The sequence below is a fragment of the Callospermophilus lateralis genome, chromosome 1 (assembly GCF_048772815.1).
Source record: "Callospermophilus lateralis isolate mCalLat2 chromosome 1, mCalLat2.hap1, whole genome shotgun sequence".
Classification (NCBI taxonomy): Eukaryota; Metazoa; Chordata; class Mammalia; order Rodentia; family Sciuridae; genus Callospermophilus; species Callospermophilus lateralis.
In genome coordinates this window covers 20,273,968-20,286,703 of record NC_135305.1, presented here as the reverse complement: position 1 = coordinate 20,286,703, position 12,736 = coordinate 20,273,968, and positions in this window count along the sequence as shown.

The following is a 12,736-nucleotide window of genomic DNA, read 5'->3' as shown; positions in this document are numbered from 1 at the left end:
TGAAGAACGTCAGAGCATGGATTTCTAATAGGTTTTCTCAAATTGCTGTATGAAATTGAGGTGAAAAAATGTCACATTCTTTTGTTTTTTTTTAATTTTCCTAAATCAAATCTAGCTGAGCTCCCACTTAACATTCTCAGCAGAGGTCCACCTTCAGTGATTTTTTGTGGCTTCCTCCCCAAAGGGATGCTTTCCTTCCTTCCGGTTGTGCCAACATCACTGCTGAAGCAGGGCAGGAAGATCAGGTGAAGACAATATTGTCATGGCATCCTGATCCCCTTGTCACCCTGCTCCTCCTGTGACCAGTGAGGACTCTAGATGCCCGCTCTCCCCAAGCTGTGTTGCTCTTCCCGTGGAAGTCCTCTTCACTGTCCCCAGTACAGCCATCCCTTTTCCTTTCTGCACTGAGAGACCAGGACTCCCTTCTGTGAACCTATGCCTTCCAGAACAAAAGCCTTCGGCTGGGATTCCTCAAATAAAGGTAAGTGTGTCCCTCCCTCCTCCCCTTCCCTCCCCTCCCCTCTTCTCTCCCCCTCCTCTCCTCTTCCTTCTACCTCCTGTTTTTTTTAATCCCCTGAAACATACTGGTTTTTTGGTACCAAGGTTTAAACTCAGAGGCACTTGACCACTGAGCCACATCCCCAGCCCTTTTTTGTGTCTGATTTACAGATAGAGCCTCACTGAGTTGCTTAGGGGCTTTGCTAATTTACTGAGGCTGGCTGTGAACTCTGGAGCCTCCTGCCTTGGCCTCCTCTGGAGGCACTGGGATTACAGGCTTGCAGCAAACAGGATGTTTATCAACCATCCCCTGGAGGTAAAGGGAGTGGACTCCACGAGCAGTCCCATGAGGGACGGAAGGTGGGGGTATTCTTTTTTATGCCAATCTAGGATAAGGTTTTTACGTAATTTTTCAGTAACTTTGTTAGTCATATGACTAACTGTGACATGTACCTGAGATAAGCCAGTTTACATGAAGGAAATGTTTATCTGGACTCATGTTTTCAGTCTATGGTGACTTGGCCCTGTTGCTTTGGGCCTGTGGTGGAACGGTAAATCGTGGCAGAGGAGGCCTGTTCACCTCCTGACAGCCAGGAAGCAGAGAAACAGAGCCAGAGAGGAGAGTCCCATGATCTGCCCGCTTCAAGGGAAGGCCCCGTGACCTGACTTCCTTCCACTCAGACCCACTTCTTACAGGTTTCAGTTTTCCAGTTGTGCCAACTGAGGACTACAATTATAACACACGGGTTTGGGGAGGACATTTCAGATCCAAATTACCCTGTGGTGGATACATAGAGCTGGGTGGAACTTCAGAGAGCTTTCATCCTAACCACCAAACTTTCCAGAGCAGCAAAACGAGGAAGTCCAAACGAAGACAGGAGAGACATCTAGTTAATGGCCCAGCCAGGACTGGCATCCAGTCTCTAAACCAGCACACTCCAGGGCCCTGCATTTGAGAGTCCTGGCCTGGGTCTCACACTGTAGGCTGCCAAGTGGAGGGGTAGAAGGCCCGGCCCTGAGTGCAAAAGCATGGCCACCTTACGGAAAGAAGAGGCGGTGCACGTGAATTAACTATGGAGTATTTTAAGCCAGCCTGCCAGTGCAAGATCATTCCGCGATATTGAGGAATTCAGAAAAGGGGATAATAATCTGTAAACTATTGTTACTTAATGAAGGAGGTGTATTGGACAATGGTCTTAATGAAAATGTGGAGCTAGGGCATTGGTGGGGGGACTTGAGTTGAAGGGAGGCATTTTAACAAATTCCATAGTTAAAAAAAAAAACAAAAACAAAGAACCATCCAAAAAAACAAAGAACCATCCAAAGTATAAGAAGGATCAGCAGGTGCACTCATGAAAACTTGCCAAGAGGGAAAACCAGTGTCTTCATTTTGTGTGTGTGTGTGTGTATGTGTGTGTGTGTGTGTGTGCCACTATTACAGAATACCTGAGACTAGGAAATTTATAAAGAACAAAAGTTTATTTCTCACAGTTCTGGAGAATGGAAAGTCCAAGATCAAGGTGCTGGCATCAGGTGAGGGCCTTCCTGCTGTATCATCACATGGTAGAAGGAAGAAGGGCAAGAAAGAAGAGACAGAGAACACATATTATGAAGGATCATACAAATTATATGCATATGTGTATGTATATATGTGTATGTGTGCATATATATATATATATATATATATATAGAGAGAGAGAGAGAGAGAGAGAGAAAGAGAAAGAGAGAGACAGAGAGAGAAAGAGAAAGAGAGAGACAGAGAGACAGAGAGAGAGACAGACAGCGAGAGAGGGAGAGAGAGAGAGAGACAGAGAGACAGAGAGTCAGAGACACAGTCATTTTGAGAATTGGATCATATGATTCTGGAGACTGAGAAGTCCCATGATCTGCCATCTGAAAATTGGAGAACAGGGAAACTGGTGGTACAGTTCAGTCTCAGTGTGAAGGGCTGAGAATTAGGGGACCAGTGAAGGTATAACTTCCAACAAAGGGATATGAGCCCTAAAGTACAAAGGCCTGAGAACTAGGAGCTCCAATTTCAAAGGGCATGAGAAGAGAGAGAATTCATCTTTCCTCAGACTTTTTTTCCTCTGGGGACCCTCAACAGATTGGCTGATGGCCTCCCACATTGGTGAAGGCAGATCCTCCTTACTTAGTTCACTGGTTCAAATGCTAGTCTCTACCACAAACATCTTCACAGACGAGCTCAGAAGTCATGTTTTGCGAGCTATCTGGGCATTCTTTAGCCCAGTCAAGGGGTCACATACAATTAACCATCACAAGGTGTGACCTTGAGTCCCCTCAGCTCGTTTACATCTTATGCTTTCTCTGTCTCCTTCCTTTATTTTAACTCAAATATTGTCTGTGAGTCTATATACATAGGTTCAGTGTTTCTGACTATTCATTGGAAACCTTCTATGGAAATCCAATACAAAAATAGAAAAAGCTGCTATCTATAATAATTAGCTGTTGTTAAGGCTTAAAATCAGGCCTAACCTTATTAGCAAGAAAGTATGGAAGTCACCTTCCAATTTGCTCTGTGAGTTGGGTGATGTCCCCACTTTCTGGCTAGTACTTTATTGGAATGTTTACTCCAGGGCAAACCAAGACATTCTGCCAACAGGATCAGACCCACATTCTAGACAGAACCGGAGACGGAGTTCATTATAGAAGACCAGGGTCTGGGATTATGGCTCCATGGCTGTCAAGTACTGGGTTTACGTATTCTTAACTATATTCACAAAAGCCCAGAGAAGTTACCAGCCAACCACACATCTTAAATACATTTCACCATTCATTTCCAGCCCCTCTTATGCTAATTTCCCAACCCTCTGGAACTATTCCAATTTAGATGGCAATCCTGGAGATATCTCTGTGGCCACCTCTGGAGAGCAGTTTCTAGAAGAATGCCCCTGAGTCTGGTCTTTAAGGACGGCCTTTCTCAGGGAGCTATCAGCATGGGCTGTCCTGTCCCTCATGAACATCCCAACCTTCAGATGCAGTGTCAGTTCCTCTAATCTGCAATAGGACATCTACTAATTGTCACCTTCTTAGTTTTGGGCATGGATTTGCACTGAGCTGTCTACACAGCCTTAGGAATTATAACTCAGATTGGCATGGCAGGATCCAAGGTGTAGCCCTGTCTGCTTCAGAGCGTGAAGCTCTGCCAGTCACAAGGTTGTGCTTGGCCCCACTGGCCCAGTGCTCCTCTGACAGTCACCCCAGTGGCCCAGTGCTCTACAGTCACCTTCTGTAACAGTTCAATTGAACTGCCAACTTGATTAAATTAAGAGATACCTAAGATTCACAGGCTTCTGGGGTGTCAGTGAGGGTGGGTCTAGGAATGATTGACATGTGGGATAGCGAACTGAAGTGCCCTCCCTAAGCATGGCAGCACCATCCAAAAGGAAGGTGGCTTGAATGGAATAACACTTGGAGGAACAAGAAGCAGCCACAGATGCTAGCTCCATTCTTCTTGAATGGGTTCTTGATTGCTGCTACAATCACCTGAGGATATCAGACTCAGGCTCCTCCACTCTTCCAAAGCAGACTCTGCCAGTGATTCTCCAGGGAGTTTCCAGAAGCCTTTGGTCTCAGACTGGAGTAGCATCATTGATCCCTCTTGTTCTGAGGCTTCAGCATCTTGGACTGTGCAGCTACTGGTGACTCCAGCTCTCCAGCCTGCAGACGGCCATTGTGGACTATCCAGCTTCTGCTTGTGTAAGGCAATCTAACAGATCCCCTTCTTATAGTCATACCTCCTATTGGCTCTGTTCCTAACCCTGAGTAACACACCTTCAATCAGGAAGTCTGAGGCAAATCCCCCCCACCAAACCTAACCCCCATTGCCATGTGATAGGCACCCTCCCTGAGGGTGCACAGCTTTGTACTCTTATCATGTCAAGACTAGGGGTCCAGCTAGCTCATGCTATTAATAGCCAGGGCCATGCCACCAGCCCTTGGCTTATTAATAATGTATAGCTGCAGCTCCTGACTTAGTTAAGCTGCCAACATCGCTCATCTGCATGATTAGCTCTTACCTTCCTGATTAGAAAGTTTCATCCTGTCATAAAACCTACCCTTTCTGAATGAATGGCTCTTTTAAAAGGAGCCAGTTTCTCTAAAATACATATTAAACTAAAAAAAATTTTTTGACAGCAAAAACAAACTTCCTTTGTTTCCTTTATGGAATGAGAAGAAAGGAGTTTAAGAAGGTTCTTAGAATTCAGCCCTGTGCTTACAGCTGTGGCCCTGAGTGGCGACTTGGAGGAGACAAGGTTGGAGAAGGACTCAGGAGCTTGGGGAGACATTATTTAATGAGCTTGCACTTTTTACTTCGAGGAGTGTAGAGTAACCACCAAGGGTTTCAAGCAAGAGAGGGGAAGCAGGTTTTGACCTTCAAATTATCAGCTGGTGTTGGGAGGGTGGAGGAGGGTGGGGGGTGGAGGATGGAGGAGTAATAGGTTGAGGGTAAATGGAGTTGACAGGATATGATCATGGGTTGGATGGGGTGGGGCAAGATGAAGTGGTAAATCAAGGAGCAAGGGAAGAAGGTCCCAGGTTTCTAGCTCGGTTAACCAGGTGTGGGGGTTATCATTCATGTTATGGAGAAATACCATGCAGAAGGAGAGGGGCAGGGTGGAGCTGAAGCAGGAGACGTGTAATAAATTTGAGTCACCTGTGGGATGTCTACAGGAGAGAGCAGTGGGCTAGAGGAATAGATTTTGCAAAATATTTATTGTGATGCAAAAAATGTTTATTGTTATTCTAGTTTGTTCTAGACACTATGTCAGGCATGGTGGATGCAAAGATTTGTGAACTGATGTCATGCAGATACACAGCATTACTCATAAGGTCACTGGCACTACCACCCTTGACAGCAGCCAGTATTCTTGAGGGAGCACAGAGCAAGTACTTTCGACTTTGGAAGGAAGTAGAAAATGATAGCACTTTTCTGGAATACAACTTGACAGTATGTTTTCTTTTCTTTTCCTTTTTTTTTTTTTTTTTTTGGTACTGAGATTGAACCTAGAGGCGCTTAACCACTGAGTCACATCACCAGTCCTTTTTGGTATTTTATTTAGAGACAGGGTCTCACTGAGTTGCTTAGGTCCTTGCTAAGTTGCTAAAGCTGGCTTTGAACTCATGATCCTGCCGCCTCTGCCTCCTGAGCTAGCTAGGAGTGTGCACCACCGAGCCCAGCACTCCCTTATTTATCCAACAGCAGAGACTTGCCTCTTGCAGTGTTACAGAAAACATCCAATCTCCTATTAGCACACCATGAATACACCACTGGAGTGATCAGCGGTGAGAATGCAGCTACTAATTGCTGGCACCATCCAGACAAGAAGAGCGCCAGAAGCACTGGGGAGCCTGGCAAGGAAAGCTGATGAGAAAGAAGGTCCCCAAAAGCTGGCAAGTGCTCCTATCTCAGGTTGACATCTGAGCTCCCCTTGGATTATCTTGCTATCAGAAGGATCTGGGGCAGCTTTCTCTGAATGTAAATCCCTCCCCACCTTGCAAAGCTGGCAGGTGGTTTTGTAGAGGACACAGACTTTCCAAGTGGTCAAAGAGGGGATGAGTTCTTCTGCAAAAGTTTGCAGTTTGACTTTAGAGAAAGCACCGGCTTAATTCCCCTGCTGTATCCTGTAACTGTTAATGATAGCTCTTGGCCAGGTTGAGGTGAGACCTTGAATTTCAGTTCTCAGTACAGGTGAGTGTGGTGGCTGTAAAATATGTTGACAACTTCTTTGGTGCTTCTTCCTTCAAAAAGTGGAACTTGGAGACTTCTGGAATGGGGAGCTAAAGATCTTTTGAAAGTGTGCTTCTTTAGAAAAGCAATAAGAATACTGATCCAAAAAGGAAAAAAACAACTTTTTCAAACTGAAAATTTATCACAAGCATGCAACAACATATAGAATATTTATTCAAGAAAAACTGCTGTATAATAATAGCAATAGGTGTTTTAACTTATGCTATTCTTCTCACTCTAACTCTGTGGTGGCCTTAAAAAAACAGCAGCTTTGTAATCATGGTTAACTGTTCAAATAAGCAGTGCTGTGGCCTCTGGAAAGATACACTGGGTCTAGAGCTTTTCAAACTGCGTATCCCATATAATTGTCATTAGTGTAAGCTATCCTGCAGCCTCTGGAAAAGCCTCACACCCAGGATGTTGTCATGTGACTTCATTCAGAGCTTTCTGGGTTAGGAGAGGAAGAGAAAGGTCTCATCCCAAGGGCATTTGTCAAAAACAATCAATAGAAAATTTTCAACATTTGGTTGCCTAAGGCTACAGTAGTAGTTGGGGCAAATGTAAGTCTGGACAAATATTTAAAAGAAAGATCTGCAAACAAGATGTTCTTAGTGGGCTTTGAAAAGCTCCAACACATCCCTGGAGATCTAGAAGGCCACTCACGTGTGTGTGCATTATACACGCCCTGCAAGACTGTTGCCTGCTCAGGAAATACCCACAGGGTAGCCTTTTATTCCTGGCTGATCTTCATGCCCTCTATAAGCAGGAAGCTTTAATCTGTGGGAGCACTGACGATGCACCCCAGCATTCAACAAACAGCGTTCCCTAGCAAAGGCTGGAGACTTACTGGTTCAAGGCATTTAAGGAAATCCTCTGCTTCATCATTAGCCGACCACTAAGTTAACCGAGCAGAGGCTTTGGTCATGACAGGGAACAGACTACAAAATTTGTCCAGAAAAGTTACTAAACAAAGATCAATGACATCAACAAGACAGCAACAATAGACACTGGGTAGAGGAAGCTATCTGGTTTCCAGAGGAACATTACATTATTTTAAATTTCTACTTTTCAAGTAATAAGTATGGGGTTTCTTTTTATAAGTACCACATGCTAACCAATTGTGCCATCGGAGCTCCAAGGTTTCTTTTAAGCTTTCTTTTTAGAGTGAGAAAAATACAAGAGTGGTGATATTTGTACACTCTGTGAGAATACTGAAGTTCGTTGAATTGTATGTATACTTCAAAAAGTGTGAATATTAAAGTATGTGACATATCTCAAAAAATGTTTAAGAAATAAGTGTCCAGTTTTCAACAATAAAAAATCAAGACCCACACGTGCAGTGGTACATGCCTGAAATCCCAGTGACTTGGGAAGCTAAGGCAGGAGGATCACAATTCAAAGCCAGCCTCAGCAACTTAATGGGGCCCTATGCAATTTAGTGAGAACTTGTCTCAAAAAAATAAAAGTAAAAAGGGCTGGAGATGTGGCTTAGTTTAAGCATCCCTGGGTTCAATCCCTGGTACAAAAAAAAAATTTGAGATGCACAAAGAAACAGAAGAGTATGGCCGATACTTCCCTTTTCAGGGGAAAAGGAAAGTCAATAGAAAGTGTCTCCAAGGAAGCCCAAATGTTGGGCTTATAATACAAAACTTTCAGCCAGCTAATATAATGTATGTCCAAAGAACAAAAGGAATCATGTATAAGGAATTAAAAGGAAGCATATGAACAATCCTCACCAAACAGAGAATATCAATGAGAGAAATTATTATAAAAATAAGTAAAAGAAGTGGAGATTGATTTTTAATTCCCTTCCCACTTGAGCTGGACTGCAGTTAGCCACTGAGTTCTCCTGGGTGGAATATGGCAGGGTGATGGTGTGGGGCCAGATTAGTCATAACAAGCTTGGAGGCTTCTCCTTTCTCTCTCAGATATCCTCTGGGGGCGCCAGCTGCGGGACACTCAAGCAGGATTTGGAGAAAGCCACATGGCAAGGATCAGAGGCCTCCTGCCAGAAGCCAGCAAAGAACCGAGAGGCCTTCTTCCAACAACCAGGTGAGTGGGTCATCTGGGAAGCAAATCCTCAGTGTAGCCAAGCCCCATCAACCAGCATCTCACCCTCAGGAGAGACCAGGAGCTGGAACCACCCAAGTCATTAGCTCTTGTTTCCTGACCCTCAGAATTATGACTCTCACACAAACCATGTTTGTTGTTTAAGTTGCTAAATTTGAGAATAATTTGGTATGCAGTAACAGTAACTAGTACATGCTAAAAAGAAAAATTCTCTAATCAAGGAAAGAATTAAAACAAATAGGGAAATGTTACCATGCTAACTTTGTTTTAATACAGGAAGAACTTTACATAGTGAGAACAACCTACAGGGTATAGGTCACATTTTATTTATGAACTTGTATATTTTTGATACTGGGGCTGAACCCAGGGGCACTCTGCCACTGAGCCACACTCCCAGCCCTTTTTATTTTTTATTTTGAGTCATGGTTTCACTAAGTTTCTGTGGCTATCCTTGAACTTGTGATCCTCCTGTCTCAGCCTCCTGAGCTGCTGGGATTACAGATATGTGCCACCATGCTGGGCTGGACTAGGTTTCATTGTAAAGTAGTATGTGACTTGATACTTCAAGATTTCAACCAAAGATAGATGGCCACTTTTCACAGAGGATGAATGTGGTTTTCTTCTCTGGTGTCTAGAGGAGCTTTTCAACAGAGATGAGCTCTGTTTTCAAATTTACTTGCAATTTGACACACCACCATCTTTTTTCAGAAAGAATTTGAAGTAGTCTGGAATCATGAAAAATAAATTTAAAAATGATCTGTGCATAGTGGCACAAACCTGTAGACCTAGCATTTGGGAAGCAGAAGCAGGAAGATCACTGAGCCCAGAAGTTTGAGATCACCCTCTGCAGTAGAGTGAGACAATGCTCAGAATAAAAAAAGTGAAAAATAGAGATCAAAGACCACATAGAAGAATTAGAGAGTTTCAACAATTAAAATTAAGGCTCATGGAAACTTAAGAAAGAAATCCAGCTCCTAAACACTGGAAATGTTAATTCACTTAAGCCTGAAGAGGAACCAGGTAATATATTTTCTTTTAAGCCCCCTGGCTAATTCTGCTGACTGACTATCCCTCCAAACTTATCATCTCCTTTGTGCATTTGTGAGGATCTAGACATTACTCAGTTTAAAGTAAGTTGAATATTCCTTGTTTTGAATAGAAAATAAACCCATGGACAGAGGATCCCAGGAAGCAGGCTTGAGAAAGTTCTAGCTCCCTCCTTAATGGACTCTGTTGTTCACAGGGGATGCCTTGCCATGCCCTGAAGTAAGGCTGTTTTGTTCTGTGTAATTTGGGGAGCAGTCTCTTCAGTTTACCCTAATGGAAGATGGAAGACTTAATTTTGGCTCAGAGACTATCCTTGCTCAGGCAAACATCTGGGTGACTGCAAAACAAGGTTTCCTGTCTCCATAACAGGTTATGGAGATGTGGCATTCAAACACCCAAGCCACCAGAGATTCCCTTTTCTCCATAAACTGGTCATCTGAACCTTCCTAGGGAGAGACATTAAGATGTTACTGTTACTGAAATCTTGGTCCTTGTCCCCAATACCAATCCAATAATGAGGACACGGTTTTGAGAAAAAAGGAAAAAGGTTCATTGCTTTGCTAGCAAAGGAGAAGCACAGGGGACTCTTATCCCAGAGGGTGTGATTCTGCCCATCAGAGAGAACCGGAGGTCTGTAAAGAAGGGATTCAAAGGCTACCTTCCACGTGTGCTCTGTCCAGAGCTGTGATTCACTTGTTAATTTGGAAGCTAGTCATTTCTGAGATCTTCTGGTGCAATCCCCAAACTCTGAATTACTTCTGTTCCATGATGGGTATGTGCTCAAGGAGATAACTGTGCCTAAAATGGGGAAGAAAGGTGATTCTGTTTCCCTTCAGATTAGGGATGGGGAGAGATGGGGGAGAAGCTGGGAGAGGGGATGAGAAAGAAATATGTCCATTTCAAAAATAAGTTGCGGTGGCAGAGCAGCAAGGGTTATATTCAAAGCATAAAGTGGACCACTGTTACAGAAACCGGCACACACGTCTCAGGCAATCCCCGGGAAGGAGGGCTCCCAGTATCCATCAACATAAAGTCTCAGACAAAAGGAGAGAAACAGCACCTGATGTTCTTTTTGAGGAAGGTCCCTGCTTAATTCCCAACATATTCGACAGGCTGGATGTCAGGCAGCTGAAGGATGATCAGTCTCATGCTGGAATTACAGCCTGCTGTGATGTTAATGAAGAACAGCCAGTGGGTTTGCTGGAAGGTAATTTAGATCTACATAATTATGACTTAATCCCTCACCCCGTGACATCAAAAGGGTCCCTACCCAAGTGCAAGCTGCACGATTTCATGCCACAAAGAGTACAGCTGTGCGACTCCTGTTCCCTTTTGTGTGTACTGCTCACATCAGTCATGATAGCTTTATTAAATGGTGTGACCTGACCCAATTCTTGCGCACAGGGCGCTATCTCCTAATCAAAACCACAAAACGTGGCTGAGCCAGCTGTGGAAAGAAATCGAGATCTGCATCTTAAACAGCAGATTAACTGCTCTGGACGGGAAAGTTGCTGACTGGGGTGGGGATGGTTCAGAACAGCCTGCTCTTCAGAGGTAGCCGTGCGTGCGGCCTTTAGTGGCTGAGGTGAGATAGTCCTTAGGAGTGTCTTCAGAACTGCAGTGCTGCTTCTGGGAACAACTGGTGTGGCAGAGAACTCCCACGAGGACACATCCTTGTTGTACACAGGAGGTTCCAGGGACAAGGAGCACTCTTATTGAAGCAGCTATGCTTCCTGTTCTCTGTCCCCAAGAGAGACACTGGAGTGAGATTTAGAGACCCTGCAGGCCCAGGGTCAACGTTCCCTTCAGAAAGGAGCCAGGAGCCAACTTGAATATCTGAATCAGATGCAAAGCCAGTGTTGTGTGTCGTAAAGCTTGACAAATCTGCAAGAGTTACTCAGGCCTGAGGTGTCCGAGGGGTAGATTATGTCAGGCTGGGGATAGGGAAATGAGGAGAGGGTTGTTTTCAGAACTAGAGAGCATTTGGGCTTGACTTAAGATGGTTCATGGATGGGTTGAATTGTGTCCTCCCAAAATTTGTATAATGAAGTCATAACCCCTGGTAACTCAGAACAAGATATATAGAAACAGGATCCTATGGATGTAAATAGGTCAGATGATGCCAAACTGGAGTAAGGTGGTCTCTAATCCTATGAAAGTGCTGTCCTTACACAAAAGATGGGACTCAGAACATGCCACCCCCTGTGTAGTACCTTGCAATTGAGAAAATAGTGGAAGCAGGAAGGCCACTCTCCTGTTCCCCTCATCCTTTATTCCTAAAGCAGGGGAACTTCTTATTCCTAAAACGTAGGAAAGTTACTCTCTGCCATCTCTCCCCATTGACCTCTGAAGACCTTGGACCAAGTGTTCTCACCTATACTGGAGGGAAGGAATGTCACACAGGGGTGCTTTGAAGGGTCAGAACAAGCAAGCTTGCCAAGTACCCCAAAACCCTCTTGTCCTCCAATCTTACCTCTGCACACAGTCCATACAAATGTGTAGATGTCCCCTTTGTATATTTATTTATGAAGGTTCTTGTGTCACATAAAACTGATGTTGAATAAATGTGTGAACTTCTCTATTGTTAATCTCTTTGGTTATAAGAGTCTCAGCCGTGAACTATGCCAGGGTGAGAAAGCCGTGAAATGTCCCTACAAGGGGACATTTCGAGACATATACTGTTATGCTCGAATTCGGGACCCCCAAAAGACCACCAGAGACCAAGATCGATGTAAGCAGCAAAGAGGTGTTTATTGCGAGCTAGCTCGGTCCTCTGCGCGCACAGCAACTGGTTATGCTGAGAGTCCCCGAGCCCAGGGTTTGCAGCAGTTTTAGACATTCTTTGGAGAAGGCAGGGACTTCACATATATCATAGCATCTCTTAGCAAATCATCACACACCACGGGAAAATCAAATAACAACTCTAAAACATGGTTAGCACATTCACTGGTGGGAACAAGTAGGTAGGGGTGATTGGTTACTACAAAAGGGGTATTCATTTGAACTGATTGGTTTAAGCCAAGAGGGGTGTTCGTGCTGAACTACATGGTTTCCCAACACCATAAACTACTGGGAGGGTCATCTGGCATCCCAGGTATTTCCCTGTCTCATGCTGATTGGTGGCGGCTAGGGGGTTGCTATGGGTCCCCACCTAGCCTGAGTCAGGGACACCTGGTGCAGCAGATCTCTCCTGTAGATAAACAACTTAGCAGGAGTGCCTAGGAGTGCTCTGTGGGTCTTTCCAAGGACAAAGGTCCTGTTCCTTCCTTGGACAGGCTTTGCTCTGAGATAGAGGCTGGTTTTTCAACACACGTAGGGAGATGCTATGTGAGGACTGGAGCTATGCTGCCACAGCCTCAGAACTAGCAG